Here is a 26,847-nt window from a genome sequence, read left to right as displayed (position 1 = left end):
TATGTTGTTTTATCTTTCTGGAGTTATTTATAACGTGCTTGTTCTTCTGTGATTTTTTCCCTCCAACATTATGTTTTTGGACATTATCTTTGTTGAATTATATAGCTGTAGTTCATTCATTTTCACTGCTATATAGTATTGTGTTATATATGACTGTACCACAATTTTATTTTTTCATTCTCCTATCTTTGAACATTTGAGTTGTTTCCTGTTTTTCTTCCCCAATTACAAACAATGATGTTATGAAAACTGTTGTGCATGCCTTCCAGTGCATGTGTATAAGAATTTATATGGTTATACTAGGGGTTGAATAGTTGAGGTAAGAGCATGCACAACTCTCCTTTACTAGGTAATGCCAAATTGTTTTCTAAAGTGGTTCTACCAAAGTGTATTCCCACCAGCAGTGTGTGAGAGTTCGGATGTTACACATCTTCACCAACATTTAGAATTGTCAGACTTAAGTTTTAAATTTATTCTTATAGGCATAAATGATATCTCACTGTGAGTTTGTATTTTTTTCTCTCACTAGTAAGGTAGAATTTTTCTTTATGTTTATCTATCAAATATTGAGAGAGATGTGTTGAAGTCTCCAACTGGTGGATTTGTCTAATTAATTTCTCTTTTAGTTCTCAGCTTTTGCTTCATGTATTTTGAAGCTTAGTTAGGGCCTTACATATTTAGGATTATTATGTTGTCTTGGTGAGGCGGCCTCTTTATCCCTGCTAATGTTCCTTGTTCTGAAATCTTCCTTGTCTGTTGTTGATATAACTATTCCAGTTTTTTTTATTAGTGTTTACATGATGTATATCATGTCAAGAATGAAGTGTTTGAAATTTTATCTTCTCGCAAACTAATGAATTAACTTGCCACAAATTTCATAGATACTGTTACTAGACATGAGATTTCTGGGATCTTCATTTTATTGACTGCAGATGGGAGATGGTTGCAGATAAAGTATGGAGAAGTAGATTGAAAAACTGCTACCCCAACAGAGACCAGTGTAGAATCGTCTCCCAAGACATCTTTTTTCATCCATTTACTTTCAACCCATTTATGCTTTTGTATGGGTTTCTTGTAGAAAGGATCCAGCATATAGTTGCGCTTATTCATTTAGTCCAGTAGTCTGTCTTTTAATTTGTGTGTTTAGATTGTTTACATTTAATGTGATTAGTAATATGGTTAGACTAAAAGTCTACCACAGTCCTAGCTGTTTTCTACTGTTATCTCTGTTCTTTGCCTTGTTTTCCTGCTTTTGGATTACTTGGATGTTTTTTATTCCCTTTCTCCACTTTTTGCTTATTTATTTATACCTTTTGAAATTAATTTAGTGGCAGCTGTTGGTTTGAAATACACATTTGTAACTAAGCAAAGTCTTCTATCATACAATAGTATATAGTTTTATATGTACTATAAGGGTACCCAATTCTTCCTGCTTATTTTTTGTGCTTTTGTTGTCTTACATTTCACTTTTATGTATACTATCAACACACAATATGTTGCTACTATTTTCGCTTTAGACTGTTATCCTTTTTTAAAAATTTTTTTGATGTTTGTTTATTTTTGAGAGAGAGAGACAGAGTATGAGTTGGGGAGGGGCAGAGAGAAGGAGACAGAATCCAAAGCAGGCTCCAGGCTCTGAGCTGTCAGCACAGAGCCTGACGCGGGGCTTGAACTCATGAACCGCAAGATCACGACCTGAGCCGAAGTTGGACGCTTACCCGATTGAGCCACCCAGGCACTGATAGACAGTTACCTTTTAGAGCAATTACAAATAAGAAATAAATGAAGACTTTCATTTATGTCATTTCTAGTGTTGTTGATTTCTTTGTGTGGATCCAAGTTTCTGTCTTGTATCCTGTTCCATCTGCCCAAAGAACTTTCTTTAACATTTATTTTATTGTAGTGTAAGTCTGGTGGTAATAAATTATCCCAGTTTTACTTTTGTAAAAGAGACTTATTTTTCCTTTATTTTTATAAAATATTTTTGCTGAGTATAGAATTGTGGGTTGCTTTCCCCTCCCCTTTAGATACCACTCTGCTGTTGTCTGGCTTATGTAGTTTTGCTGTGATTCTTACCTTTGATTCGATATATTACGTGTCTTTTTTTTTTTTTCTATCTTTAAAATTTTTTGTCTTTGCATATGATTTGCCTTTACTTTTGAACATGATATGTCTGTTTGCTTTTGCTTGGTGTTCTCTGAACTGCTTGGTTCTGTGGTTTGGTATCTTTTATTGAATTCGGAAAATTCTCAGCCATTATCTCTTCATGTATTTCTCTCGAACTGTTCTCTCTCTTCTGTGTGATTTCAGTTAAGTGGATGTTAGAGCACCAGGTACTGTCTCATAGCTCTTACATGATTTGTTATGATTTTTTTCTTATTTTCCCCCACTTTTTTTTTTCTGATATGAGATTTATCTTTTAGGGAGATTTCCTTGATGATAATGATTGTTGCTATTCCTGAAGTAGTGATATTTCAGAAGGTGACTCTATAATATAAAGTCATGTACTTTTTTTGGCATATCCTGAGATCTTTCAGATTATTAGTAAAAGTGTAAGTTTATAATAAATTTTGTCCCTACTAAAAACAGTCTGATTAGATTTGAGGGCCATGAGATTGTGGCTATTGTTATGAAGATAGAATATAATTCTAATGACTTAGGGCCCACAGTAAGTTTTAATTTTATGTTTTATGTCTTATTTTTCTACCTATGTTAATCCCTTGAAATTCACTAGATTTTTATTCTGAGCCTCAGTTATTGTGATAGTACATACTTAATTTGGAATAAAAAATTAATACTACATATTATGAAGTAGCTAGACTCACATATGTTTGTTTATTACGCTCCTAGGACTATGTAGAATTTTTTTTTAGGATTTTATTTTTAAGTTATCTTTATTCCCCAGGGTGGGGCTCATACTCACAACCCTGAGATCATGAGTTGCATGCTGTACTGACTGAGGCAGCCAGGCACCCCTGGGACTATATAGAATTAAATAGACATGAGGTACAGTACAAGTAAGAAATCAGTATGTTTTGGTTTTTGTGGTCAGTTAATTGAGAAAGTGTTGGAAGTTATTGGAAGTGTAGATGGAAGCTTTAAGATCACTAAAAATTCATAAACCTACTAGTATAAATAAAACTTGGAAATTTCAAAGTATGGGAAAGTTTTTTGAATATATATATATGCTTTGAATTATCAAAAGTGATAAAAGACTTCTAGTGTTTTATTTTATTTTATTTTTTTATTATTTTTTAATGTTTATTTATTTTTGAGAGACAGAGAGTGAGTAGGGAAGGGGCAGAGAGAGAGGGAGACATGGAATCTGAAGCAGGCTCCAGGCTCTGAGCTGTCAGCACAGAGCCCGACACAGGGCTTGAACTCACAAACTGTGAGAATATGACCTGAGCTGAAGTCAGATGCTTAACTGACTGAGCCACCCAGGCGCCCCAGAAACTTCTAGTTTTTTAAAGAATTATATGGTAGATGAATAAAAAAAGTAGTGTTATCTCAAAAAGAAAGTAAGATATGCTAATTTTTTTCTTTTACATCAATTGAGATGTGTCAGATTTACTAAATACAGAATCTTTGTATATGTGTGATTCAAGAATTTAATATTTAATTATAAAAAATCCTTACTTTTGAAATCTGAAGCTTAATGGATATTAGTATTTAAAAAAAAATGTTAGGTGGAACTTGTTCATGGTAAGCATTTTTATGTGATCTCAGCTTTACCTAGTAAGATTCCTTGTCATGATACATTACACTTTTTCATAGAAAGGAAAAATGTTTTGTTTGACCCATGTTTCAGTAGCTGGCAGATTTTGAAATGGGGAGATCTCCAAGTTGATATTGGACACTAGCCACATGAAAGGACGAGGAGCCAAATGCATGAAACATTTGCTTTTTTGGCAGAAAGCCCCAGTATATGCAGATTCTTTTTAAAAACTGAAGTAAACCTGATCACGGGCAACTTCTTGTGTAGTGTGTTAAATTCCCACTACAGCCCCAGCTTATAACTTGAGAACAGAGGGTCAAGCTTTTGTTGACAACTGTGACTCTTTCTGGCTCTACTTTTGCAGTTGTACATTCAGAATAGGGAATTGTTTTTCCTCTGATGAAAAGGAAGACTCTAAATTACTTAAATGCAATTGGAATCCTGATCCTATGCATGCACATATACACAAATAAAAGAAAGTGCAAATGCGTAGTATTCTAGTGTATTTTTCTTGGTAATCATTCTTTGATACATTGTCGGGCTTTGGTAAACATTTATTGAAGAAGAGGAATTACTTCTTTGTATATAATCTTAAACAGATGACAAATCTTTACATGTAGATTGTAGACTATCAAGTCCACTCTCTGTCCATTTCTATTATTACTACTTTGAGTAAAATTTTAGGCCATCGTAATAGCCTCTCAGATTATCTCTGAATTCACCTCTTTTCAAATTCAGCCCTTATGATGTCACTAGAGTGATCTTTCTAAAACCCACATTTTATCCAAATGTTGACATATTGACAGTGGTATAGGAAACTAGGCGAAAAATTGCTAATAACTTAAGTACTTAAAAAAAGGGTAGTTACATCTATATGATGCATGTGACCTGCCAGATAGCCATCAAAAACCTAAGAATAGAAAGAGGACATGTGCACATGCATGACTAAGTGAAGAACATAGAGTTTAGTCTGTACAGTATGAACCTTCTGTTGAAAAGTTTATATAGGGGCGCCTGGGTGGCTCAGTTGGTTGAGTGTCTGCCTTCAGCTCAGGTCATGATCTCGCGGTCCGTGAGTTCGAGCCCCGCGTCGGGCTCTGTGCTGACAGCTCAGAGCCTGGAGCCTGTTTCAGATTCTGTGTCTCCCTCTCTCTCTGACCCTCCCCTGTTCATGCTCTGTCTCTCTCTGTCTCAAAAATAAATAAACGTTAAAAAAAAAAAATTAAAAAAAAATAAAAGTTTATATAATATAAACATTAGGAAAATAATAAAATACTGAATATGAAGGTTATGGATTTGAGTGGTGTTTTTCTTTTTTGGGCTCTTTTATATCTTATAAAAGCATGCATTACTTTATAAATGGGGAAAATTAATAAAACATATAATCTGTTCACATTATTGTCTTCTTTGAAGCCATCTTTAGTTTCCTGTTTTCTACAGAGGTATTTCCTGAAAAGTAGTTCATGGATGTACTTGTTTTAGAATCACCTGGGGTACTCATTAAAAATGCAGATTCCTGGGGCTCCTAGGTGGCTCAGTTGGTTAAGTGTCCGACTCTTGATCTCAGGTCATGATCTTACGGTTCATGGATTTGAGCCCCATATGGGGTTCTGCACTGATAGTGCAGAGCCTGCTTGGGATTCTCTCTCCCTCTCTCTGCTCCTCCCCTACTCGCTCCCTTGCTGTCTCTCAAAACACACACACACACACACACACACACACACACACACACACACACACAACATAACTTTAAAAAAATACAAATTCCTGAGGTCCATCTCAGACATATGAAATAAAAACCTCTGGGGTTGTCTAGGAATGTGTACTTCTGGCAAGTGCCACTAATGATTCTTATATATTCTAAAGTTCTCAAACTGGCCTACAGTATAGAGTAAAACTCTGGATGACTTTTCCATAATCTGATACCTGAATCCCTTCCCAGCCTCATCTTATTTTTCCCCAAGCACTTTGCTTTTCAGTCTGAACTACTTAACTCTTCCTCGGATGTGTATCTCATGGTTCTGCATTTACTTTCAGCTTAGGGAAAGCAGGAACTTTGGCTCTTCTAGGTGTGGAGTGCTGGGTATAGTGTTGTCCTTCCTTAAATGTTTGATGAGTGAATGAATGCCATTCCTCTGGAGGAAATGACCATTTCCATTCAATTAATTCAGTGAATATTTTAAAATGTCCTGAGACATTACCTCCATTACGAAACTTTCCTGAGTTAATTAGTCCTTTGTGCCACCATTGTACTTTGTACCTCTGTTAGAGCTGTTATCACACTGACTTGCAAGGTTTTGTTTTTGAGTTGTCTGACTTCCCTATTAAAGTGTAAATTTCCTGAGGACAGATTAGTATGCTGCCAGTCTTTGTGTCCCTCAGGGCTTGGTCCCTAGAGATGTATTAAGAATTAGTAGAAAATACTCATGATGGAAGGACAAATATTGTATGATTCCACTTATATGAGGTATGTGGTATAGAGAAAGAAAGCAAATTAGTGGTTACTAGGGCCTGAGGAAGGAGGAAATGGGGATTTAATGTTAAATGAGTTTCAGTTTGGGATGATCCAGATGTTCTAGAGATGAATGGTGATAATGGTTACACAGTATTGTGAATGTGCTTAATATCACTGAATTGTACACTGAAAAAGTTAAAATGGTGAGTTTTATGTGTATTGTAAAACATACACACACCACCTCATGAAGGTAAAGAACTTGGCTATTCACTCAGCTTTGTTCTCTACAGTTCCTAACATTGTTTTGTTTCATTATTAAATTGTATTTTCTTTTGACGTGATTTTAAAGATGTTTGAAATTAAGTTGAATATACAGAGAAAGCCCATAGGAAATTCTTTAACAAATCAACAGAATTTATTAAGAGGAAAATATAGCATATGCTTTTTAAAATCACATATTTAAAGAAACTATTGTGATTTGCAAATAGTAATTAAAATCAAAGTGGCTATCACCTGCTACTAACAACTAGATAGTGGTGAAACAGAAGCAATATGGCAACATGGAACTTCAAACTTGGTATGGTCTCGGGTCTTTTTATTTTCTTTGCTTAGAAATTGTCTATTTAAGTCTAGGGTGATTGGAAGGCAATACATTGAGTACATTGGGAGTTTCCTAAATGGTTTTGGTAGATGATCTCTTTTGAGATCCTTGCATCTCCAGGAAGTAATTAAGGATGATTCTCTGTTCCCATAAGGAAATCATATGTTAGGGGCGCCTGGGTGGCTCAGTCAGTTAAGCATCCGACTTGCGCTCAGGTCATGATCTCACAGTTCAGGACTTCGAGCCCCGCGTTGGGCTCCGTGCTGGCAGCTCAGAGCATGGACCCTGCTTTGGAGTCTGTGTCTCCCTCTTGCTCTGCCCCTCTCCTGCTTATGCTCTCTCAAGAAATAAATAAACATTTAAAAAATTAAAAAAAAAAAGAAATCATATGTGCTGTTTAATACTATTGACTTGGAGCTTTTTGCAAATCTAAATTGGGGTATGTGTGTATGCAAGCACGTGTGTACATTCCTTCTAGTACAGTGGTTCTCTCTGATTCGGTTTGCAAAATAATTTCTGCTTTTTTTTTTTTTTAAGATTTTTTTTTATTTTGGAGCACCTGGATGGCTCAGTCGGTAAAGCATTGGAATCTTGATCACAGCTCAGTTCATGAAATCACTGTGGTGAGACTGAGCCCTGGGTTGGGCTCTGTGCAGGGCATGGAGCCAGTTTGGGATTCTCATTCTCCCTCTCTCTCTGTCCCTCCCCAGCATATGTGCTCTCTCTCAAAAAAAATAAAAAATAATAAATTTAAAAATATTAAAAAAAAATTTTTTTTTTTAATTTTTTTTTCAACGTTTTTTATTTATTTTTGGGACAGAGAGAGACATAGCATGAACGGGGGAGGGGCAGAGAGAGAGGGAGACACAGAACCGGAAACAGGCTCCAGGCTCCGAGCCATCAGCCCAGAGCCTGACGCGGGGCTCGAACTCACGGACCGCGAGATCGTGACCTGGCTGAAGTCGGACGCTTAACCGACTGCGCCACCCAGGCGCCCCTAAAAAAAAATTTTTTAAAGGAGAACAGAAGTTTTTTGTTTTTGTTTTTTTTTTAAGTTTATTTTGAGAGAGAGCACAAATGGACTAGGGGTGGAGGGAGGGAGGGAAGGAGCGGCGGGAGAGAGAGAGAGAGAGAGAGAGAGAGAGAGAGAGAATCTCAAGCAGGCTCCATGCTCCAGGCTGAGCCCTACATGGGGCTTGATCTCATGACCATGAGATCATGACCTGAGCCAAAATCAAGAGTCCAATACATAACCGACTGAGCCACCTGGCTGCCCCAAGATTTTTTAATTTTAAGTGATCTCTACACCCAACATGAGACTCAAACTCACAACCCTGATATCAAGTCATATGCTCTACTGTCTAAGCCAGCCAGGCACCCCACAAAATAATTTCTTTGGGAGCAACTTAAGAGGTAGACTGGGGACTGCACCTAGAGTTTCTGGCAGAGAAGGTCTAGGATGCTTCTGATTTAGGTATCCCTTGGAACATAATGTAAGAAATACCGTTAACAACAAAACATATTTTGGACTGGTCAAGGTGTCTTTTAGAAGCTGATTATTCTCATTTTTGGAATGTTTGAAACCTAATAAAAATGGCATATTATTTCTTCATTTGATTGCATCATTCCTATCGACTCCCTATCCTTTCTTGTCAATGATTTCCATGTCTCTACTTTCCTACCTGCTGCCATTTTCTGTCAACCGTTGAGAAATCCCGGTGAGTGACAGATAAGATGAAGGAAGATGTGTTCATTATTTTTCCTTAATTAGTTTTATTGAGATAACTTGTGTACAAAGAACGGACCTATTTTAAATATACAAATGGTGAGTTTTGGCAAATGTAGCAATCCTATAACTACTGTCACCACAATCGTGATATACAGAAAATTTATCACCCTAAGAAGTTTCCTTGTGTTCCTTTCAGTCAAACCTCTCTCCCCACTACCAGCAATCATGGATCTGCTTTGTCACTATAATTACTATAGTTTTGCCTTTTCCAGAATTTCATGTGATGGAATCCTACAATATGTAGTCATTTGTGCCTTTATCCATATTGTTGCATGTATGAGTAGTGTGTTCCTTTACATTGCTAAGTCATATTCCATTATATGGATATACTGCAATGGTAGATACTGGACATTTGGATTGTTTCCAGTTTGGACTATTATGAAAGAGCTGCTGTGAGCAGTCATATACAAGTCTTTATGTGACTGTATATTTTCATTTCTCTTGGGGTAGGATTTCTGGGTCATATAGTAAATTTAGGTCATGAGAAACTACCAAACTCTTTTCCAAAGTAGCTATACCATTTTGCATTACCTTTAACAGTGTATGGAAGGTCCAATTTCTCCATATTCTCAACATTTGCTTCTGGTTTAGTCTTTTTAAAATTGTATCTTTTTCTGGTGGGAATGTAATGATATCTCGTTGTTTTAATTTTCATTTCTAAGGACTAAGGATACTGTAAATCTTTTCATGCGCTTATTTGCCATTCACATATCTTTTCTGGTGAAGTATCTATTTAAATCTTCTGCCCATAAAAAGAAGATTGTTTTCCTTCTCTCCAGTACTGGCACCCCCCCCTGGCCTCCCCACCTGCCCCAGATTCCATTACTTGGCCCTGCTCTCTTTTTCTGTGTCCTTTAGAGATCTGATTTCTTACACTTAGAACTTTCCAAACTCTCAGCTCAGGCCTAGGCATTTCCTTACTCTTCATGTAGAACTGTGCATCTCTTTTATCTTATATGGGAATTCTTTGTGGTTCCATCTCCTTTCTGCAGTTCTTCTTATAGCTCATGTGGGATAAATTTAATAAACAAATAGTTTCTCTGGCTCTTTCTCTTGTGAGCTGAGTAAAATAGTTTGTAGTTAATATCTTATTTTGCTCTTGAGCACTCTTAAGATTTAAAGAATGAATAATTTGCTGTCCCCTTTTTAAAACTTAGTTGTTCTACCCAGGAGATGCTATCTTAGTTTTCTTGGGTGAATTAGCTTCTACATAACACAGTTTGGTTGGTTGTCTTTCCTAGCCAAAACAACATAAGCAACAGATTGAACAAAGGCAGATATGAGAACCCAGCTTTCTCTTAGCAAGCCAGACATTCGAGAGATGTACAAAAATGTAAAACAGTTTGTATCTTCCCACCAATGTTTTTCTTTTAAAAAACAAAATGTTATTCATGTGCACATGTAATAGGTTTATTAATTTTAATGAATGAAAATGTCAATACTTTATATTAATTTCTCAGTTGTAATATCTAATATGGTAAATACTGATAGACTGCCCACATAAAATTCTTTGGGGTCCTCCATAACTTTTAAGAATGAAAAATAGTCCTGAGACCAAAAGGTTTGAGAACTGCAATAACCAGTATTTATTAAGCACTTACTACATGTCAGAGTACTTTCCATGTTTTAACTCATTTAATTCTCAAAACAGCCCTATTAGATAGGTACTACTATATTCTACAGTTTACTAATGAGGAAACTAAGGCAGAGAGATATTAAATAACGTCTCCAACTTCGTATAATAAGTAAAAAATCTGGGATTCAAACTTAGTTTGGTCCTTTTCGAAATTTAAACTTCTTAACATTGTCCTTTCCAGTATATAGTTAATCATGAATTCCTATTATTTCTTCCTTTAAAATGTTTTCAGTTCTCTCTTTTCTTACCATCACATCCTAATCTGGGTCCTTACTTCTTTCTTAGAGGCAGCAGCTTCTAGCTGTGTTACTTGTCTGCCATTGTCAGACAAATGCCATTGCCATTTCTTTCCTACTCTCCATAATCCATTAGAGCTTGCTCTTGTGTACTACTTCAAGCCCATACGTCCCTATCTTTCTCTTTCTCTCTCTCTCGCTTTTTTTTTTTTTTTGTAATCTTATATAGCACTTATCCTCCATCTTGAGGACTCAAATTACAAGTATATGAGACTGCTTAACTCATGTGTAGGTTACTAACATTTTCATTTTTTTTTTTTTTCAGGCTTATTTTATGCCTCATTTTGAGTAATTTCTATTGCTGTTTTCCAGTTCTTAATCTTTAATTCTACCATTTCTAATATGCTATTAATTCCATCCATTGTATTTTTCATCTCAAACATTTATTTTTCATCTCTGGTAAGATGAAAATTTTGATTCACATTCTTTTTATGTTGTCCACATCTCTGCTTAACATGTCCAAGCATTCCTCTACCTTCTTCAACATACAGATTACAGTTATAAGAACTATCTTGATATTTTTATTAATTCTAGTATTTATCAGTTTTTGCCTTGTTTCTATTGCTGCTTTTTCTTCTCATATTTTTCTATTTTTTTTCATGCCTGATAATTTTTTATTACATGCCAGACATTGTGAATTTAACCTTGTGTTTGGGATATTTTGTATTTCTAGAAATACTTTTTTTTTTTTTTTTTTTTTTTGAGAGAGAGTAGGGGAGGGGTGGGAAGGGGAGAGAGAATCTTGAGCAGGCTCACGCCCACAAAGATCCCCATGTGGGGCTTGATCTCAAAACTGTGAGATCATGACCTGAGCTGAAATCAAGAGTTGGAAGTTTAACCGATTGAACCACCCAGGCACTCCTAGAAGTAGTCTTTTTTTTTTTTTTTTTTTTAATGTTTATTTATTTTTGAGAGAGAGAGAAAGAGAGAGACAGAGTGCGAGTGAGAGAGGGGCAGAGAGCGAGGGAGATACAGAATTGAAGCAGGCTCCAGACTCTGAGCTGTCAGCACAGAGGCTGACGCGGGGCTCGAACTCATGAATCGTGAGATCATGACGTGAGCCGAAGTTGGTCACTTAACCGACTGAGTCACCCAGGCACCCCACCCCTAGAAGTATTCTTGAGTTTTATTCTGGGACACTGTTATTTGGAAAGAGTTTGACACTTTCAGTGCTATTTTTATGCTTGTTCAGGTGGAACCCAGAGCAAACTTTAGGACTAATTTTGTGCCACTACTGAGACATTATGATTGTTCTGCCTGATGTCCTGTGAAATATAAGATTTTTTTTTCCTTTCTAGATGAAACAAATTATTCTTGCCACTGTCTGACCCCCTGGGATTGTTCCCTCTGTTCCTTTTAGTTCTTTTCCTAGCTTTGGGTAGATTCCTCACAAGCATGTGCTGATACTATACTACTCAATAGTCTTGACGGGGCCCTCTGCAGACCTACTCTACTATCTCTCTGCAACTCTCTCCTCTCTAGTACTCTCCCAGGCAAATTCCAGCAGTCTTGGACTCATACTTTCTCAGCTCAGGGAGATTGTTGAGCTTCCACTTGGCTTCCTTCTCCCTCTGCTCCCAGGGTGCTGACTTTGTTTCCCTTCTGTCAGGGATTACTCTCCTATACCAGCCATTGTCCAATGTGTGGAAACTATTGTTTCATATATTTCTTCTGTTTTTGTTGTTGTTTCAGGCAGGATTGTAAATCTGTTCTCTATTACTCCATGTAGACTAGAAACCCTGTCTTCATTTTTTAAGAATTCATCTCAGATATTAACTCCTCTCCAAAATGTTTCATAATCCATTTTCTAGTCAGGAATCATTTAACTGCAAAGAATAGAAGCCCTTTCAAAGAAGCTCTAATAAAAAGGAGATTTATTATTATAATGCAGAGAAATCTCTCAGATCTTCACTGCATGGTACAGACAGTTCTGTCTTTTCTTCCATTCCCTGCACACACATCTTCTCTGCAGGGTTCTTTCCACCTGCCTTTGACTCTCACTTGCCATGGTATTAATCCTGGCTTTAACTCAACATGACCTTTCAGCTACAGTCCTTATACTATGTAATCAGATTACCTATTTATGTAAATGGCCTGGAAAAGCCAGAAAATTAGTATTAATCTTGGGTAGGCAGAGTTCAGTAGTGACATGATTAATATTACAATTAAAGTTTTTTTTAATGAAAAATATTTATATATTTTATGTGAGAAATATCAACCTATGAACTCTAACTAGAATAATAACTCAAATAATACTCAATAAGCACGATGTTTGTCCCACGGTAGCTCAGACATTTTGCTTCTTTTTTGATTACTAAATAATATTCATCTATAAACATTTTCAGAGCATATATTACGTACCAGGCACTATCCAAGACGAGTGATAAAAAGGAGCTTATATTCTAGAAAAGAGCTTATACTCTTATACAGCCCTGAGAACCAAATCCAATTGTAAGTAAAGTTTTACTGGATCACAGCCCTTTCCATTCATTTTCATATTGTCTGTAGTTGCTGTTGTGCTTCAGAAGGATAAGGATAGGCGTGCCTGGGTGGCTCAGTTGGTGGAGCGTCCAACTCTTGATTCTGACTTGGGTCGTGACCCCAGGGTCATGGGATCAAGCCCTGCATTGGGCTCCATACTAAGTACACAGTGCTCTCTGTCTCTCTTTCTCCTCTCCAAAAAAAAAAAAAAAAAGATGGAGAGAGATATGGATACTTGAAGAGACTCTATGGCCTACAAAGCCTAAACAATTTACTATTTGTCCTGTTAGGGGAAAAGTTGACCAACCCCTGGCATAAGGTGATTATAAATATAAATATTTTTTAATATCAAAAGTTTTGACTTCTTTTTGTTGTGGCAAGACCTTTTTTATCTGGTCTTAGGCTTTGACCAGAATGAATATTTAGAGAGAAGTTAAATTAGGGACACCTAGGTGGCTCAGTCGGTTAAGTGTCCACCTTTGGCTTAGGTCATGATCTCATGGTTCATGAGTTCGGGCCCAGCTGTCAGTCTCTGTGCTGACAGCTCAGAGCCCAGAGCCTCCTTCAGATTCTGTCTCCCTCTCTCTCTGCCCCTTCTCCACTCATACCCTGTCTCTCTTTCAAAAAATAAATAGGGGACACCTGGGTGGCTCAGTCAGTTGGGCGTCCTACTTCTGGACAGGTCATGATCTCACTGTTCTTTAGTTCAAGCCCTGCATTGGGCCTTGTGCCAACAGCTCAGAGCCTGGAGCCTATTTCAGATTCTGGGTCTCCCTCTCTTTCTGCCCCTCCCCTCTCATGCTCTGTCTGTCTCTCTCAAAAATAAATAAATATTAAAAATAAATAAATAAACATTAAAAGAAAAAAGAAAGCAGTTAAATTATTTTCTCAAGTCCTGACATTAGAAGTTCTTGGTTCGCTTGTTTCTTCCTTTCCCTGTTTTTCTTTCTTTCCCTTTTTCTTTCTTCCCCTTTCCCTTCCTTTCCCTCTTTTTCTCTTTCTTTCTTTTTCCTTCCTTCCTTCCTTCCTTCCTTCCTTCCTTCCTTCCTTCCTTCCTTTTCTTTTTTCTTCTCTCTCTCTTTTCTCTCTTTTCTCTCTTTTAGAAGTTCTTTGTTTCATTCATGAAGACCGTATTGTTTTGTCTCTTAACTTCTGGATGGATTTGAAATATCTCATATAAGGGCATCTGGGTTTACTGGTGATTCAGAACACATGTGATGTGGTATTTGGCAAGAGGTTAAAGGCCAAGTGTTGCAACCACCCACATAACAAACCATGAAGTGTTTTCTGTAATTTTAGCAGTAAAAACATTTTTTCTTTCTTGTAGTGTATTAAAACAAAAAGAAATATGCTTTGAGATGGTTGGTATAGTTGAAAATTAACCTGTTTTCAAATAAACACAGAAACTCTGGGAATACCATCTAAGTCTAAATGTGCTTTTGTGAGGTTAGTAATCAGTATGTAGTTCCTCTGTGTTCATGGTTGTTGTTAAAGAAGTCTTTGACAGATTTGCATGAAGTTATTCACCCTTCAAGTCTCTGTTACTATAAAAAGAATAGGTCTGTTATTCATTTTTAATGTGTGCCTATCTCTTTAAAATGCCATAGCCACTAATCTCAATATCAAATACTAGATTCTTCTCCTGCTTCATAGTAGGAGTTTCCCACTGAAGAGAATCTAAGAAAGAAAAAGTAAGGAGTCCCTTTGATTTGGGGAGTTTTTATAACAAGGTTAACAATCCACCCCAGTTTGCTTGGGACGTTCCTAATTAATACTAACATAATTAATAATAGTTCCCCGCCTTTATTCTGAAAAATCCCAGTTTAGATGACAAATTATATGGTTACCCTATTTATTCTATAATCATATTGACCATTGAACAGCTGAATCTATTAAAATTTAGTGTTTAACTCGCTTCTGCATTTATTCTGATTCTAAATCTTGCAGGAGAGTTGGTGATTGATGGCTGTAAGATAACACAGTTGTTAAAGTGAAATTTAACTCGTACACAGGCTCATCTGATAGTGTGAACCTAGATTCTGTGTGCCTCTAAGGCTCAAAATAATTTGAATCCCCACTGCTAAAAATGAACTTTTTGTGTAATGTTTAGGGACTTCCTCAATCTCTTTTTCAATCTGCTTTTCTAGGCTTTGCTTTTCTTTAATTTTATTTATTTATTTTGAGAGAGACAGAGACAGTGTGACCAGGGGAGGGGCAAAGAGGGAGGGAGAGAGAAAATCCCAAACAGGCTCTACACTGTCAGTGCAGAGCCAGATGTGGGGTCAGAACTCACAAACCGTGAGATGGTGACCTGAGGCGAAACCAAGAGTTGGACGCTTAACCGACTGAGCCACCCAGGCGCCCCTCTAGGCTTTTCTTTTCTTATTTTTCTCTCTTATTACTATGAACCCTATATTCCGGCCCCACTTATATACTTGGATTTTCCTGAATATATCCTACACTTTTTCCTAACTTCCATACCATTCATATATTATTCCTTCTGTTTTTTTTCTTGCTTTACCTTTTTCTGTCTTTGCCTATTAAATTCTTGCCCGTCTAAAGCCCAGTGTAAATAGCACTTTGGTGAAATCTTTTTTGCCACACTCCCATTCTGGATAATTTCTCTTTTCTCTAGGCTCCCTGGGCATTTTGTTTGCCACTTCTGTAATGTTTTATATGTGTCTTTGTGCCCCAAACCCTATCCCCAGTTGGGGATGGGGCAAGAGACTATATTTAATTCATTTTAAAATCCATATTACCTATAAAAAAACCATTTATGTACTATGTGTTCAGTAAAAATGTATGGTTGATAGTTTATTCTAATTTCCGTACAATAGGCAAGAAAACATTTTTAAAAGATACTTTCTTTGTAAGCTTTGTAAGCATAATTTTAATAATCCAGTTTCTAAATTTATTTACTACCTTTAATTGTCTTGTCTTTATTTTACCTGCATTCTTAACACTTTTTTTTTTTTTTTTTTAACATTCAGATAGAAGTATATTCTCATCGACACTTTAACTGGGACCAAAAGTTTCCATTTTTCCTTCCCTTCCAAGGCAATTTGCTGTGTTCCAAGAGTTTATGTTATTTTCTCATTTCTGTCTTATTATCTCCAGTTAATTCTGGAAGATGATGGGATGATCAGTTGCCTGACTACCTAGGTTGGTTCTCTGGATTAATCATTGCCTTCTGTAAATCTCCCTTATTTTGGCCACTATATTTCTAGGGAAAGAAATAGGATGTAAATTATTACATTCTCTGCCAGTTGAGGAAAGTATGCCTTAAACATTAACCTACTTTGTAAAATTTTTCTAATAGCAAAAAGGAAAAATGAGCAGGTAACATTACAGGCCTGGCATTTTTTTTTCTTTCAAGTAAGCCTAATTTCATTATACGTGGAGTCCAGCTGTTTAGACATGCTATCTTGGCTATATCAAAAATTTCAATTAAAGTAGAAGTTCACAGGAATTTTCAAAACCTAAAACCAAAAGATGAAGCCATATTCTAAACAGCTGTCTTTGCCATAGCTGTTAATAATGAAACCATCATTTGTCCTTGATCTAGTGACTGGCATTGGGAAGTTTTGTTATAGAGTTTTATATTCACCACTCTGATTACATCTTAAATGTTTCATTTTCTTCACTTAAAATAATAATTGAATTTTATTTCATATAAATTATGAGATAAGGGTTGTGGCTTATAAATGAAATAAGATAAATCAGTTGGTCTCATGTACCTTATTCATGTTATAGACTAAGTTCTTGGGCCATCATGTATATGGTAGATTAGGTCTAAAGTTAATCTGTTCTCATGTTAGGAAAATTAGGATAATAATCCCTAACTTGTGGGAGCATTTCAAATTAAAATAGCATCTACAAGTGCTCAGTACTTCAAGGTGCACTTTATACTTCACCATGTTCTTATGAGATAGATGTTGTTTTGGAACACCTGAGAGCTCTAGAAACCTATTAGAGGGGAACCATACAGTGGAACTTACACCAAATATAATAGATCCATAGATCCGTTCATATCTTCTGAGGAAGAGACCTCAAATTTTCCATTACTTCATGTTAAGCAAGTTCATTGAGATTGGGCCGAGATACAGGGTATGTATGTTTGGGGCAATAGAGGAGGTGATGGGACAACCCAGCCTAACGGCAGTCTCCCTCTTGGTGGTCTACTTTTGACCCTTCAGTCTATGGCAGTGACTTAAGGTCATGTTGAATGGTGCTACCATAAACTTTCATCATTAGGGGAAAGTAGTAGCATTTCATACTACAGAAAAATTATCATTCTTAGATCAGAATTACTCAGTCAATTGTAGTTTGAGAAGGAGCTTAAAGACTATGGGTTGAAGAAGAACTGTCTTTTATGTTATGTTTTAAGGAGAGATAGATTGATGGATTTTCTAAGTAGGGAATTAAAAATGGATGATTTGGCAGACTTGAGAGACTCAGAAGGCTAAAAATTGCTTACAAATGTTAGAATTAGGAGAGTATTCTTCATGGTAGTTAATAAGTTTAAACTGAAGACATTAGTGAATATACAAATTACTTTCCTGTAATTGACTGAAGATAAGGTAAATGTTTAAGAGATATTTGAGAAATGCCAGGTAAATTTGAAATCAGCATTGGCAGAAGTAAGGATTAGGAAGGAGCATGGATTATGGAAGAAATGTCGGTGTTGTCACCTGTACAGATATTCTTAAAGATTTAAAAATATTTGTTTCAATAACCTTTTAATTTTGGATATTTTTCATTTCCTACTAAGAATTTATTGAAAATTATCACAGTGATTTTTAAAAAAAATATTACATCTGTGATGTGATTATATAGGTATTTCCTTATAAATCACTAAATTTATATGATAAAAAAATATATCCCTACAGTTTTTGTTGTTACTTTAAAAATTTGTTTGAAGTGGTGCTTTGGTAAAGTGAAAAGAACACCACACTAAGGATCAAGAGTTTATAGTACTTGTGGTTCTGAAGTCCTTGGAATTCTTCTTATCCGATTAACTGTGTGACTTTAGGCACTTTGAATCTCTTGTCTCATATATAAAATGGGTAAACAAACTGATACATCCATAGAAGAAGTTACTTTGGAACAACAAAAAGGAATGAATTACTGATACATGTGACATCCTGGATGAATATTAACATCACAGTGCTGGGCAAAAGGATTCAGGCACAAAAGAATATTATACAGTGTGATTGCATTTTTATGAAGTGCTAGACAAAACTATTGTGAAAAATCAGACCACTGATTGCCTCAGAGGAAGTGGGGATTGACTGAAAAGCAGTACAAGGGAATTTTGGAGGTGATGAAAATGGAAAATGTTCCATAACTTAATAAAGATACACACATTTGTCAAAATTAATAAGGTATAGTTATTGTGAATTTCATTATCTGGAAAATTTACCACTCCTCCCCCCTACAAAGGAAGAATAAACAAATTTGCCAATCATCCTTGCACGGGGGCCATGCTAATCTTCTCTGTATCATTCCAATTTTAGTATAGGTGCTGCCGAAATGAGCACTAAACAAATACTTTGAATTTTAGTCAGTATATGTGCTTTTCTTAGTGGTAGTAGGTAGTAGTTCTGAAACTACTTTTTATGTTTTTTAGGATTATGCAAACGAATAAATATATTAGGATAATAAAAGCCAGGTTTCTCACTGTTGGACAAGAGAAAAACATGGATATAGGGACAGCTAGAATGTCTCTGGGGTGTTGGGTTGGATTTGGAGGTATGAGTATGAACTGTTTTTACCGTATGCAGAGAAGGACAGATGGATAGAGAAATATAGGATGTGTGTTTATGTATATAAATATATAAACTCAGTGTGGTGCTTAGAGGTTCTAGAAGTAATGATACCCCCCATAGCAATGAGTATACTTTGTATCCACATCTTGATTTCTAAACAATATTCTCCACTAAAAGTAACCAAGACTCCCTTGAGGAAACTACAAGATGAATCTGGAACATCTTATTGTTCCAGAAAATAAAGTGTACAAGGAATGATGGAAAGACATCAAAAGGGCGTAAAAATTCTGGTTTCCACTCAGACATGAAAGAAAAGTCACCATTCTTGTCCTTAAAACAGGAACAAAGTTGAACAAACTAAAAGGCAACAATTCTTAGATACATCAGAGAACTGAGGTCACAGAGTAAACTAATGCCCCCCAAACTGGGGAGACAGGTGAATACAAAGAATCACAGCTTGCTGGGAGCATAAGCTAATGTAAATAGGAAGTGGTAGGAGAACTGTAACTGATGACCAGCCAGAAGCTGAGTGTGGATTAGCTTAATAGTTAAAAACTCCTGGGGTCCAGTTTTAGGAGGGCTCCCCACACTTTTGTAAGTTTTTCCTCCACAAGCTCCACCAGGTTCTCACAGTTAAGATCGGGGATACGGGTATTTCCTCATGCTTCCAGCAGGAGAGGAGTAGTCACCATGTTGCAGTATGCTCACAGCATTCTGTTCTCTCCTTGCCCAAAGGGGAAACTCCCAGAACCTAACCAACTTGGGGAAATCAACTTCCTCTCTAGTCTTGCTGTCTCTTCTAAGAGGGGAAAAAAGACAGGCACTTTCAAAAGCACTCTAAAAGACTCAGACCTCATCATAGGGTTATGGAATACTTCCCTTCCCCCTACATTTTACATCAACAGGGCTCCTGTGTAATAATAAGGGATTACAGGTTAAAGAACTATGAGGCTTGCACTTTAAGGAGTTTCTAGGGAAACCCAAAGACGACAAGGAGAGATAAAAACAAGGACCTTAGGGGGACCTGGGTGGCTTATTTGGTTAAGCGTCTAACTCTTGATTTCAGCTCAGGTCATGATCTTAGGGTTCATGAGTTTGAGCCCCACATCGGGCTCTGCACTGAAGGTACAGAGCCTGCTCAGTATTCTCCCTCTCTCTCTGCCCCTCCTCTGCTTGTGTGCTCTCTCTGGCTCTCTAAATAAATAAACTTAAAAAAAAAAAAAAAAACCCACAGGACGTTTGAGGAAATTTTATACAGTAAATACAGCCTAATTCCTAGTGAGATATAGCAGAGATTTTGGAATTATCAGAAGGTGAATTTAAACTATGATCAATATGCTTAAGGCATCTAATGGAAAAGGTGTACAAAATGTAACATGTAAGAACAGATGGGTAATGTGAGCATTGGGATTGAAATCCTAAGAGACAATCAAAAGAAACTAGAAATCAAAAGTACTGTAACAAGTGAAGAATGCCTTTCGTGGGCTGACTCATCAGAAAGAGGAAGGAGCAAAAGAAATACTTGAAGTAATAATGGCTGAGAATTTTCCAGAATTAATGACAGACTCCAAACCACCAATCCCGGAAGCTCAGAGGACACGAAATATGCCAACTACCAAATCTACACCTAGACGTATATACAAACTGCAGGAAACCAAAGACCTGGAGAAAATCTTGAAGGAAGCCAGAAGGGGAAGAAACACCTTACCTATACAGGAAGAAGGTTAAGAATTACTTTGGAGTTCTCTTCACAAACCATACAAGGAAGAAGAGAGAAGAGTGAAGTGTTTAGTGTTGAAAGAAAAAGATCAACAACCTAAAATTCTGTATACATTGAAATTATCTTTCAAAAGTGAAGGGAAATTAAAAAGTTTCTCAGACAAAAACTGAAGAAATCTGTCACCAACAAGAACTGTTAACTTGCCTTGCAAGAAATGTTAAATTCTTCAGAGAAAAGGAAAATTAGAGAAGGAATAAATGAAGGTAAAATAAAACCTTTTGTTTTCTTATTCTTAGTTGATGTAATAGGGAAGTTCAAAATATAGAAACAATGTATTGAGCGATTACAGCTTCTAGATAAGTGAAATTAGGTAGCAATGTTATAAGGGGCAGGAGAGAAGAATTTGGAATACTGTTTTAAGGCACTTACCCATGAAAGGCAGTATAATGTTATTTGACAGTAGAGGTAGTTTAGAGTAAATGTATACTACAAACTCTAAAGCAATCACTAAAAAAAAATCAGTTTTTCTTTTAATACTTTAAAGATGGTACTCCACTGACTTCTGGTTTGCATTGTGTTTGATAAGTTTGGCAATATGTTTTTGTCCAACACTTTAGAATTCTAATTTTCATGACTTATAACTGCCTTATTCAGGCCCCCAAGTAACCAATTTTATGCTTAGTAGAACTAATAGGCCTTATCAGTGTGGTACTGTTAAGTAACTAAACACAGTCCTAAGAAAACTTCCATTTAATTCATATACCAAGTTGTGTGACATTTGTGGGGGGAGGTGGTTTGAGGGTTGGGGAGAGGCTATGCTACTTCTACCTTTTGACAGAGCAAATATTAAGTATGTTTGGTAGTTCAGTTTTATTGTTATTAAGTAAAGTCTGAAAGTTTTACTGTCTGAAAAAACTTTCTTACATTGATAGTTCTTAATCTTTAACTTTTTATCTGTTTCTGGTAATGATCACATTAAGTAGAACATCTCTCTGTAATTTGACAACATACCATAATGTGATTGAAGGTTTAATTTTTTTTTTTTCAACGTTTTTTATTTATTTTTGGGACAGAGAGAGACAGAGCATGAACGGGGGAGGGGCAGAGAGAGAGAGAGACACAGATCGGAAACAGGCTCCAGGCTCCGAGCCGTCAGCCCGGAGCCTGACGCGGGGCTCGAACTCACGGACCGCGAGATCGTGACCTGGCTGAAGTCGGACGCTTAACCGACTGCGCCACCCAGGCGCCCCTGATTGAAGGTTTAAAGTAGTATACTTAGTGCATGATTAAATGGAAATAAAGATATGTAAGTTGTTTTAGTGGCTAATGTTCATACGTCTCTCAATATATGCATGATTTCTGTGATGCAAATCTAGTAATTCATTTTAAAATAATTTCTTTTAGTGTTTATTTATTTTGAGAGAGACAGATAGCACGCGAGCAGGGGAAAGGCAGAGAAAGAGGGAGACACAGAATCTGAAGCAGGCTCCAGGCTCTGAGCAAAGAGCCCAACGCGGGGCTAGAACTCACGAGATGTGAGATCATGACCTGAGCCGAAGTCAGATGCTCAACCGACCGAACCACCCAGACACTCTCCAATAATTCATTTTAATGTATGCATTGACTCTAATGGTATATTCAGAATTAGATCTTCTTATTAGAGACCTCAAAAAAACAAAAACAAACCATGACTGTGGGTAGGTTAAAAAATTATGTAAGAGCTTCATTCAGATACAGTTTTACAAATTTGCCTATTCATCCATGTTATACCATCTGTCAGTACTTCATTCCATTAAAATGGCTGAGTAAACCATTGTATAGTTGTTCCACATGATACTTATCCATTCGTCAGTTGATGGACGTTTGAGTTATTACCACCTTTTGGCTATTATGAAAACTGCTACTATGAGCATTCATATACAAGTTTTTGTGTGAGTGTATGTTTTCATTTATCTTGGGCTATACACACACACACACACACACACACACACACACACACGTATATACATCTATTCCTACATATATATACATAATATGTAGGAATATAATTGCTGGTTTTATGATAACTTTGTTTAATCTTTTGAGGACCTACCAATCTATTTTCCAAAGCAGCTACACCATTTAACATTCTTACCCCTAGTATATGAGGTTTCTAGTTTCTCTGCAACACTTGTTATTGTCTGACTTTTTGATTATAGCTGTCTAGTGGTTGTGAAGTGTATTTCATTGTGGTTTTGATTTGCATCTCATTGATGGCTACTGATGTTGAGCATCTTTTCATCTACTTATGGGCCATTCTTATATCTTCTTGGAGAAATGTCTATTCAGATTTTTTGTCCATTTTAAAATTGGGTTATTTGTCTTTTTAGTAATGAGTTGTAAGCCTTATCAAACATGATTTTTAAATCTCTTACTCCCTGTGTTGTCCTTTCACTTTCTTATATTTAGGTAAAATTTTCAGCTCCTTCAGTGTTCAGCTACCATAGTGTGGTTGTGCAGTGTAATAGATGTGTATAATTTAAATTACCTGTAATATTTTATTTATGTGTCTTTGAAAGAAAATTCAGGTATTTATATACAAATTTGACTGGATAGTAGTAACTTTATCTTGGTTAGCTATTAATACTGTTTTTTATTTACTTATTTATTTATTTCAAATGTTTATTTTTGAGGGAGAGCATGAACTGGGGAGGGACAGAGAGAAAAGGAGGGAGGACAGAGGGTCCAAAGCAGGCTCCATGCTGATAGCAGTGAGCCTGATGGAGGGCTTGAACTCACAATCTGTGAGATCATGACCTGAGCCGAAGTCAGATGCTCAACCAACTGAGCCACCCAGACACTCCTATTAATACTGTTTTAAATCACCAGAGGTAAATTTTCAGATATTAATCAGATTATTAATTTTACTTCAACACCTTGAATTACTTACCTTTCAATTTAAATACCACAAAGATTAATATGTGTAACCATACTGGCTGTAAAACATCTGAAACTAAAACAGTATTTGTTTTTTTTTGTTTTTTGTTTTTTTAAGTAGGCTCTACTCCCGGTGTGGGGCTTGAACTCACGCCCCTGAGATTAAGGGTCACATATTACCGACCGAGCCAGCCAGGCGCCCCAAAACAATATTGGTTTTATAAGCCAGAATTTTATTCTTAGCAAAAGCTAATAGACACTAGTTATTTTTATGACATTTAGTCTGAAAGGTACACATTTTCTTGGAGATTCTGGCTTGAAACCACTGTTAGCAGTTTAACTTTTTAAGGCTAGACTTTTTAGAAAAATGTGATGATATACCATATTGTGTGAGCCATTAAGTAGTACCCAAACTGAGGTGACCAGTGACTGTGAAGGTCAAAGTAATTACTAGTTTCCTTTCTATGATAATAATTGCAAACTAAGTTACATATGAAATTTGGACATGTCATTTCATCACATTTTTGATATATTAATCATAAAAATATTTGTATGTTATATTTTATTGCTGGTTAGTTTACTGTTATTTATTATGGAAAGTTGATCCTTAATTCAATCCCTTCTAGTCCCCTTGCAAATATGGGAAGGTAGGAGAACATTTTAAATATCTTTGTTAGGTTTTGAAAAGAAATTGTAAGGAGAAAAAAGCAGTCCAATTTTCTAGACTTAGTTGAAAGACATCGTATTTTGTTGGTTTTCCAACAGCAAATTCTCAATTCTCTGACATCACCTGTGGGTGCTTTGTAATTCAGTTCAGTTATGACACTACTCAAAATTAGTGTAGACACCACAGGGTAAGGGATCAGCTCCACAAGACTGCTCCCACTTCAGATGCCAGCCATAATTGGATACCCATGCTACCTGCACTTCTGCTGGGCCGATTACAAATTCGGGGGTTCTCTCAACCCTTCCTCAGGTTCAATAAATTGCTAGAATAACGTCTAGAACTCTGGAGAACCCTATGTTTGCACAGTTTATTAGAAAGTGTACAATGAATAGCCAGATGAAGACATACATAGGGCAAAGTTCAGAAGGGTCCTGAGCACCAACCAGGAAGCTTTCCCAAGCCTTCATTGTTCCAGAATGTCTGTTGAAGTTTCATTACACAGGAATGATTGATCGAATCACTGACTATTTATGATTGAACTAAATCATAAGTCCTTCTCTTCTCCCTGGAGGTGAGGTGGCAGATGGGGAAATGGGGTTGAAAATACCAATCCTGTAATGATATGGTTGATTCCTCGGGCAAGCAGCCCTCTGTTGTGAAGCCATCTAAAGAGCTCATCATGGGTCACCGCATTAGTATAAATTCCATTGTGATAGAAAGGGATTCATTATTAATAACCAAAGATAGCCTATTGTTCAGGAAATACCAAGGGTTTTAGGAGCTCTGTGCCAAGAATTAGGCACAAAGACCAAATACATGTTGTTGTTTTTTCTTTTTTATCAAACCACACATGCGTATCCAACATGTATCAAATACCTACTGTATTCTAGGCTCTCTGCTAGGCATTGAGAGTAGGAAGAATAAGAAGACATGGTACATGGTGTTCAAGGAACTCATGCTGTAGGTATGGACACAAAGACAGTGAAGTTGCATCTTAGGTGGGAATTAGGTTTTGAAGCAAATGTATGAGATTAAAACCTTTTATAGGCAGAATTTCCTTGACAGTCTCTTAAATTGCATGAATTCTATCACACTATCTTTTAATAAATCCAACGGCTTAAATTTCCTTATATATAGACATAGGGGCACCTGGGTGGCTCATTCGGCTACACATATGACTCTTGATTTCAGCTCAGGTCATGATCTCATGGACAATAACCTCATAGACACTAATCACTTTTCTTCAGTTGAGCTCTAGTTGAAAGAGTTGACCCCCAATCAGGGCCATGTTTTATGAAAACTGAACTGTACCTTTTTTTTTTTTTTTAAGTTTATTTATTTTGAGAGAGGGAGGGGCAGAGAGGGAGAAGAGAGAGAATCTCAAGCAGTCTTGGTGCTGTCAGTGCAGAGCCCAACGTGGGGCTCAATCCTATAACCATGAGATCATGACCTGAGCCAGAATCAAGAATTGGACACTTAACCGACTGAGCCAACCAGGTGCCCCTGAACTGTATCTTTTAAACAGAATCACACTTACTTAGTTGCCTCTTTCAATAGGAGATGCTTCCATTTTAGAAGTACAAAGGAACTGAAACAAAATAAAGAATTATATAAGGATTTATATACCCCATCTCATGGTGCTAGATCATAAATTTGTTAACTGGGCACACTGCACCATTTAGTTGTGTTCTCCTATTCATTCACTTTGTCTCTTTCTCTCTCTACCTGAGTCTCTTCCCATCCCCCTTGATCCCTTCCTACCCAAGTAAATAAAATGCATATATGATGTGATTCTACTGTATATAAACATACCTGTCACATAAGAGCATAATAGATTTATATATCATATAAATTCCTTAATTATTCACATAAATAAGGAAACAAGTCATACACTTTTGTAGGTAGAAGAGGGTGCGTATACTTGAAATACTTGCTATTTCAAGTAAGTAATAGCAAGTATTTCAAGTATATCTCTCCAGCCAGGGAGCTGGCTCTTAATAGATGCAGTTACAGTATTTTCTATCTAAATGTTTTTTGTTTTCTTCAGAAAATACTTTACATCAAACTTTTCTATTTCCTCAGTGATGAGTCTTCTGGTTATGGAGTACGTTAATTAATTCAACAATGTATATTGAGCATGTTTGAGACATGGCTGAGACAAAAGATTCTGGTCCTCAGAGTTTTTTCTTTGACTTGTGATGCTTCTATAAGTTGTCTTCATTTTGCGTAGTACTCAAATTGTACTGGTGAATGTAAAGTGGGAAAATTGATCTTCCCCATTGAGTTGAGAGCTGTAGGGCAAGATATGTGTGTCCTTCAGCCACCTACCAGTTCTGGGTAGTTTTACACCTGCCATTTTGCTGTTTGTTTTCTCTGTGTCTTATGCTCTTTTGTTGTTTTATTCCTCCATTACAGTCTTCTTTTATACTAAATAGATATTTTCTAGTACATTTTAATTCCATTTCCCTTCCTTCCTTCCTTCCTCTCTCCTCCTATCTCTCTCCCTTTCTTTCTCTTTCTTTTAGTTATTTTCTTTATGGTTATTCTGGGTATTATAATTAACATCTTAATTTAAGACACTTTAGTTTGGATTAATCCCAATTTAATTTTCATACAGGCATACCTCATTGTACCTCACTTTGTTGTGCTTTGGCAATACTGTGTTTTTTACAAGTTGAAGGTTTGTAGCAACCCTGCATCAAGCAAGTCTATCAGTATCATTTTTCCAATGGCACTTGATCACCTGGTATCTGTGTCATATTTTGGTAACTTGCAGTATTTTAAACTTTGATTATTCTAT

General features: G+C 36.5%; 1 protein-coding gene and 1 non-coding gene across 6 annotated transcripts in view; one reads left to right on the top strand and one right to left on the bottom strand.

Moving 5' to 3' along the window:
• The window catches only part of REV3L (REV3 like, DNA directed polymerase zeta catalytic subunit), a 174,642-nt gene that overhangs the window by 17,721 nt on the left and 130,074 nt on the right, over positions 1-26,847 (top strand). The window lies entirely within an intron of this gene.
• LOC131515563 (U6 spliceosomal RNA) lies at positions 18,413-18,516 on the bottom strand. Its single transcript, XR_009263631.1, has one exon. It is a non-coding gene; the product is annotated as a U6 spliceosomal RNA (small nuclear RNA).

Source organism: Neofelis nebulosa, chromosome 6 (genome assembly GCF_028018385.1).
Source record: "Neofelis nebulosa isolate mNeoNeb1 chromosome 6, mNeoNeb1.pri, whole genome shotgun sequence".
In the NCBI taxonomy this organism is placed as follows: domain Eukaryota; kingdom Metazoa; phylum Chordata; class Mammalia; order Carnivora; family Felidae; genus Neofelis; species Neofelis nebulosa.
Note: the sequence above shows the minus strand (reverse complement) of the source record. Positions and strands in the feature narration are given on the sequence as shown.